We start from the raw sequence: 6,000 nt of genomic DNA, 5'->3' as shown, positions 1-6,000 counted from the left end.
GGGTCATGACTTTTACACCCTCTTCTCCGCCCCGCTGCATCGCCCAGTACCGGCGTTCTGCAGCTCCCGTGGTGGCTGCGCAGAGAGCCGGGCTGTCCGGCGGCCCAGGGCGCGGAGGTCCGCCGCTGAGGGCAGCGGTGGCTGCGGGCCCTGTGACCGCTAACTTGGCCAGTGCCCGCGCAGTGGAGGCTGCGAGGGTCGGTAGGGGGCGCTGCTGTCCCACTCTGGCCCGGCTCGCTTCCCCCGGCGGTTCCATTGGAGCAGCCAGAGACAAGTTGGCGCCATTTTGAAGCCGACAGGGGGACCGGGGCGAGCTGCGGAAGGGGAGGGGGTTAGAGGCGATTGGCTGCGGCTGCGGCGGCAGCTCCTCTCCGAGCCCGGAGCAGCGGCAGCGCGGAGCGGACCCGCCTGGGACCAGCGAGGAGAGGCGGTTGCGGCGGGGTAAGGAACCCGGCACTTTGGTTGCCGTTACCCCCACCTTGGCTCCTCTCCATTTTCCTTTCTCTGGGGCGGGGGCGCCCGCTCGGACCGAGCTCCGCGGCCGGCGATCGAGGAGGACAGGGAGCAGGGAGGAGGTAGACCTCCCCTTGGCCCGTTGCGGAGCACCCCCTTCTCTCCCCATCTCCTCGCGGCGCTGCTCCCCTCCCCCCTTCCCCGTGGCCGGCGTCACAAATTAAATTTGCCGCTCCCCCTCTTTGCACCCCCCTCGCCCCGGTCGCGGCGGGGCCCTGCGGGGGGGTGACCTTGGCTGGGGTGCGCCGCGGGGGCCGGGGGGTCACCCCCTCTCCCCTCACCCCCCCCAGGTGGCCCGCCGGGCGGTGTCGCGCGCTCAGCGGCGGTGGCTCCTCGGGAAGGGGGGGGGGGGAGGGTGCTTGTCCGTTGTGGAGAGCGATCGCGGCCCCCGCCGGTGCCCCCCCACCGTCCGCTGCACCCGGCCTGTTCCCCGCTCGGGCTTCGCCGGGGATCGCCGAGGGGACACCCCCGCCCCCCCCATACTCCCCGGTTCGGTCTCTCCGCCCTGCACTTAGCAGCGATCCTCAGCCGGGGGGAGCTGGCGGCCGCGGAGAGCCTCGGTTCGGTAGGTCCCTACTTGTGTGAGCCCGTTCCTTTCATGCTGGCTTTTTTTTTTTTTTCCTCTCTCCTTTCTTTTTTCCCTCCCACTTTGCATCAGGCTCTGTTAGCGCTCGGAAAGGAAACGGTGTGTGTGTGTTTGCTGCCTCCTGGTATATAAAAAACTATGAATTTTACATCTGAATTGCCAGATGGAGAATGGTTAATTTATAGGTTATGTATTGTTTACGTTGAGAGACTCTGGTCAGGAGTCTAGGTCTGTAACTTCATCCCGCGGCAAATAAATCACTATCTGCTCCTCAAAACAAATCAACAATTAATGACTGTGAGCAATCCCGGAACGCTAAACTACAGCAGAGCAGCTCCGGCAGAGCTGGATTCTGTCGTGCAAGTGTTATTCTGACTTTAATGTTTGCTCTCTGCACTGTCGCTTGCTGAGAGTGGTGATTATTTTGTTAGGCGTTCTGTTTTCCCGTTTAACACAACTGCTGAAGTATTCTCGTGCTGGTCTTTGTTTTGTGCTGGCAGGGTAGGTTCTTTGGCTGTAACTGATTTCTCTTTGCTGGGGATGGAATAGGAGCGTTGAAAATTTGAGTGGCTTTATAGTTGAAAGTGGGTGTCAAATCACATTTTGGGAAGGGGGTAAGATGACATGCATTCCTTCAGGTTTTTTCCCCTTCCAAGCTAGTGGAACTGTTCAGTTTTCATATGATAGAAATTTAGCTTGGTGTGTCTTGTACATAATGTAGCTATACCTTCAGTATTATATTTACTTGTGTCAAGTAATGCCTCAAAAAAGATGTGAAACATCTGCATGTATGCTGTGCTCAGCCCACCCTAAAAGAAAACTGATAGAGACAATCAGGTAAGATAGTTTAACTGAGGTGTGTGTCTCTTCATCACAGGCATTTGAAAGCCTGCGCTACTGGGGAAAGTATTTAGTACTTCAGTACTTGCATGACGTCTTGTGTCTGTTTGAAGCAAGGTAGTACTTAATTGCTGTGAGGTGTGGGGGTGTGCAGTTGTGTGTGGTGTTTTGTATGGGTTTGTTTTATAATTCTCACACAGTGGTGTTTGGTTCTGTGCCTCTTGCATTCCCTTTGCTAGTTACTATACAGACTGGATAAGCTGTAGTTCAGTTTTTGATGAAACAGCTAAATAAATCAAATGAGAATGGAAAATCATAATGTGTGTAATGCTTGTATGCTATTTTTTCTTTCTCATGTGCCATATGAATGTTGGGTTTTGATTGTACCTAACAAGCATACTTGTGTGCTTGAACTGAGCAAGTCAGCTAAGTCATTATTAAGCTGTAATTAAAAATATAAAGCCAAACAGTCATTGCTAGCATTTGGAAAAGCATAGTAATGAAATATCGCATGACCTCAGGCATTATCCATTTTTGGTTGTAGAACAGGAGACTCTGTTACCTCCTGTAGATCAAAAGAGATGCATTTTCTTTTGGGATATATTGCTCTCTACCAGGCTCTCAGGTTATGATTTTTTTCCTCTCTGCCTTTCTTCAGTCACACAGTTCATATCATACAGAAGAGTAAGAGGTTGTATGGGTATTTGTAGGAGCCTTTTAGTATGGGATTTTTCATTTGAAGTTTTTTGAGTAAATGTTTTATCTTAAGCCTGAGTTTGGACAAGTGATAAATGCTACTTGTTGCACAAGGAGGATTTTCATGGGAGCAATGAATAAGAAAATGTGAAGCAGAACACTAAAAGCATGCAAACCAAGAAATGGAGGAAAATGGGATACTGCAACTCATTATTTTTCCCTACCAGTTTCATTTTAACATCTCTTTCCCTTAATACTACTTAGCTGAAATACCTTCCTCTTTCTTGACCTAGTCTTCACCCTTACCTTCAGACAAGTTCCTTTATTAGAACTTAAAAGTAGTTCTGGCATGTGGTAAAGATACCACTTGTCAGTATCATACTCCTTTTAACAAGTATCTGCAGTAATGGTATTTTTTTCTCATAGCACAAAGCATGAATACTGCAACCTGAAATAATCCTTGGAAAGACTGAGAGAATATCAGAGGCTTTCAGTCAGTTTTGAAACTAGCTGGTAGTGGAAAACTGAGAAAACTTTTTTTAAAGGATGTGTTAGTGTGATAATCTTTAGTGGTAAAGTGTTGTGTTGATTTATCAGATTTGTAGACCCTTTGAACTATTTGAACAGCATTGATGGACCCTGGAAGGAATCGTGTGCAGGCTTTTAAACAATTGCAAAATACATGCTTTAAAAACAATAATATCTTGCTCTTAGAGGTTGAACACCTTAAAGTTAAGACTGTGCATGTATGTAAATGACATACATACTGCTCTTCCATTAGTGACCTTCTGAGTTGAATGTAGTCTTGTAGAAAACTTCCCCCCCTCTCCCCCGCTTAATTCAGATGTTTAATTACATGAGAAGTGCAGTGTATGACTGAAAATAATAAATTTCGGGAAGTTAGTGGTTTATTTCAAAAAGTCTTTGGAACACTTTGGATTCCACAATAAAAATGCTGTTAATATGAATATTTACTGTAACACATCTAACTTGAAACAATTCCATGAAACACAACTAATATTTTAACTTTGTTTCTAAGAATCAAAATGTTAACGCCTTCACTCTTTTTAAAAGTTGTTACTGTCTGTCACTTCATGTACTGCCTTTCAACCTTTCCCAAAGTGTGAAGAAGTTCTTGGAGCAGGTTCTGAGGATTAAGACCTCCAGTACTTTGTCCCCATCTGTAGAATTTACTCTTTCACTTCCCATCCCACGCATTCAGAAAACATTCTGCATTATTCTGCTGGGTTATACTGCCTGATCTTAGCTCTGTTATTTCAGCTCATGAGAACTTTGGTATTAATATGCTTCAAGAAATAATAATTGAGAGAAGCGCCATACCTTATTGGGAACAGATGGGCATGTTTGTACTAATCATCTTGTGTCTGTCACCATTTATATGGTAGTACCATAACCAGGGATCAGGACCCCATCTGGGGTTTTCTAATTTAGACCCTGTTCTTTAAAGGTCGATTCCAGACAATACTAACTGTGTGTACTTTTTCTCTGACTTAATTAGAAACCCTGGTGGATGCTTCTGCTGCTGAAATGAGATGCTTCACTTGCATTCTTTTTAATGGTCAAAAAAGACATGAAGTTAGCAGTCAGAACGTTATTGTCTTAATTGCTTCTGTTCTATATTCACCTAAACTACATTTCCTAGCTCTTCTAAACAGGACTAGATAGAGCTAAAACTTAATCACTTAGAAAGTAACTGCTGAGTGAGGCTTTCCACCTTTTGTACATGTAGAGCCATTAGTTGTCCATGACTTCTATCAAAGCAGCCTCTGGTTCTCTCTGAGACATCCCCAGTGTATCCACATTGTAGTTCAAGATCAAGAATCAGAATTCTGAAAGTCTTAGAAAGGAGAGGAGGGGGGAGAAAAGTCCCCGTTTAAAAAAAAAGAAAAAAAAAATTAAAAAATCTAGTTACCCACCCTGAGTGTGAACATACTGTTCACAAGGAAGTCTTAAAAAAGTACATCAAAAATTTTTGTATGTAATCTTTCCCCCGACCTTGAGTCTGACTGTTCATTTCTGTTAGTGCTGCTTCGTTACCTGGATGTAGAGTTTCAGTGAAGACAATCAGATTTCCAGGAAATCGTTTGCATGTGTTGGGTTTCTGTTCTTAACAAATAAGAATTGAGATGGGTTGTTGTCATTTATAAGAAGTGAGCAGAAGTTACTTCATGGAAAACTTTGCTTGTATTTTGGGATTTCCTTCCCGCCTGTGCATCTACCTACTTAAAATCTGAAAGTGTTTTCTTCGGGGAAGTGTACAGAGGCTGCGGGCAGTTCACCGTTAGGTGTGATACTGTCAGCATGAAGCACTGTGTGTACTTCATTATGATTTCCTGTACATGGAAACAAAACGTATGGCAGAAGCTACAGCTTTTTGTGCCATTAGTTTGTGAAAACTTTTGTATGGCACAGTGTCTGTGGGCATTCCACATGACACCCAGTGCTTTTCAAAAGTTAAAGGAGACAAACTGCAGACACAATTCATGGTATATAATAACGTTTGCATTGGGGTTTTTTTCTTCTTGAAAGTATGAACTAGTTAGAATAAGGCTGTAACGTTTTACTTTCCCAGTTTTTGGAAATGGAAGAAAGAACTGATAAGCCCGGTGATAAACTTTTTTGAAGATTTTTGAGGGAGCGTTTATCTTCCATTTGCCCAGCTTAGATTGTGCAGTCTGTAGTTCTTGGAAGCATTTCTGTAACTGAAGGAATTAAGAACAGGGATTTTAATACATGCGCAGTTTTTGGAAAGAAATACTCTGTGCTAATTTTAAAGAGTGGTATATGTGTACTTTGAGAACTTGGAAGTATTTTGAAAGTCTTCCCAAGTTACAAATGTTTCTGGTGGTAATCTCTCCATCAGGTTGTTTGTACAGTGTTATATATGAGCATGTTTAGAGTAGCTTTTTATTTCTTAATGGGTCATTGCCCCCTTAATCTTCTATATTACATACAAAAATGCCATAAACAATATTCAAAATGTAATTTCTTCTTAAAAATAGGAAACTGCTTTAATTAATTCCTGTCCTCATAAATACATGTTATGCTAGTCTTTAGTTATGATTTATATATAATTGTTTTCAACTGGCTGTATTTAGGAATTAGAGCTGTGTATCAAAGTTGACTGACATATTTTCCAAAAGCTGGGAAATGTGAAATGAATTGACAGGGAACTGTGGGAAGGGAAAGCATATCTAGTGGTTTGAATGATTGAACATCACTTTGGAATACTTCAATTCTTTTCTTTCTGTCAGTTTTTTGTGATCCTAGATAAGTCTGTTTCAACCAAACTTTCCTCAAGAGCTTTTTAGTAGTGCGTTTATGTCCTGGGAGACAGACTGCAG

General features: G+C 43.9%; 1 protein-coding gene across 1 annotated transcript in view; it reads left to right on the top strand.

Moving 5' to 3' along the window:
• The first annotated feature begins 317 nt into the window (after positions 1-317).
• PDS5B (PDS5 cohesin associated factor B) overlaps positions 318-6,000 on the top strand; it is a 108,722-nt gene continuing 103,039 nt past the window's right edge. The window contains exon 1 of the mRNA XM_062615062.1: positions 318-441. The gene's annotated coding sequence lies outside the window, so the exon portion shown is untranslated. The remainder of the gene's footprint in view (positions 442-6,000) is intronic.

The sequence above is a fragment of the Pezoporus occidentalis genome, unplaced genomic scaffold (assembly GCF_034315485.1).
Source record: "Pezoporus occidentalis ecotype Australia unplaced genomic scaffold, CSIRO_AGI_Poc_V1 ctg18, whole genome shotgun sequence".
NCBI classification, from domain to species: domain Eukaryota; kingdom Metazoa; phylum Chordata; class Aves; order Psittaciformes; family Psittacidae; genus Pezoporus; species Pezoporus occidentalis.
The sequence above is the reverse complement of the archived record's forward strand: the minus strand, read 5'-3'. Positions and strand labels throughout refer to the sequence as shown.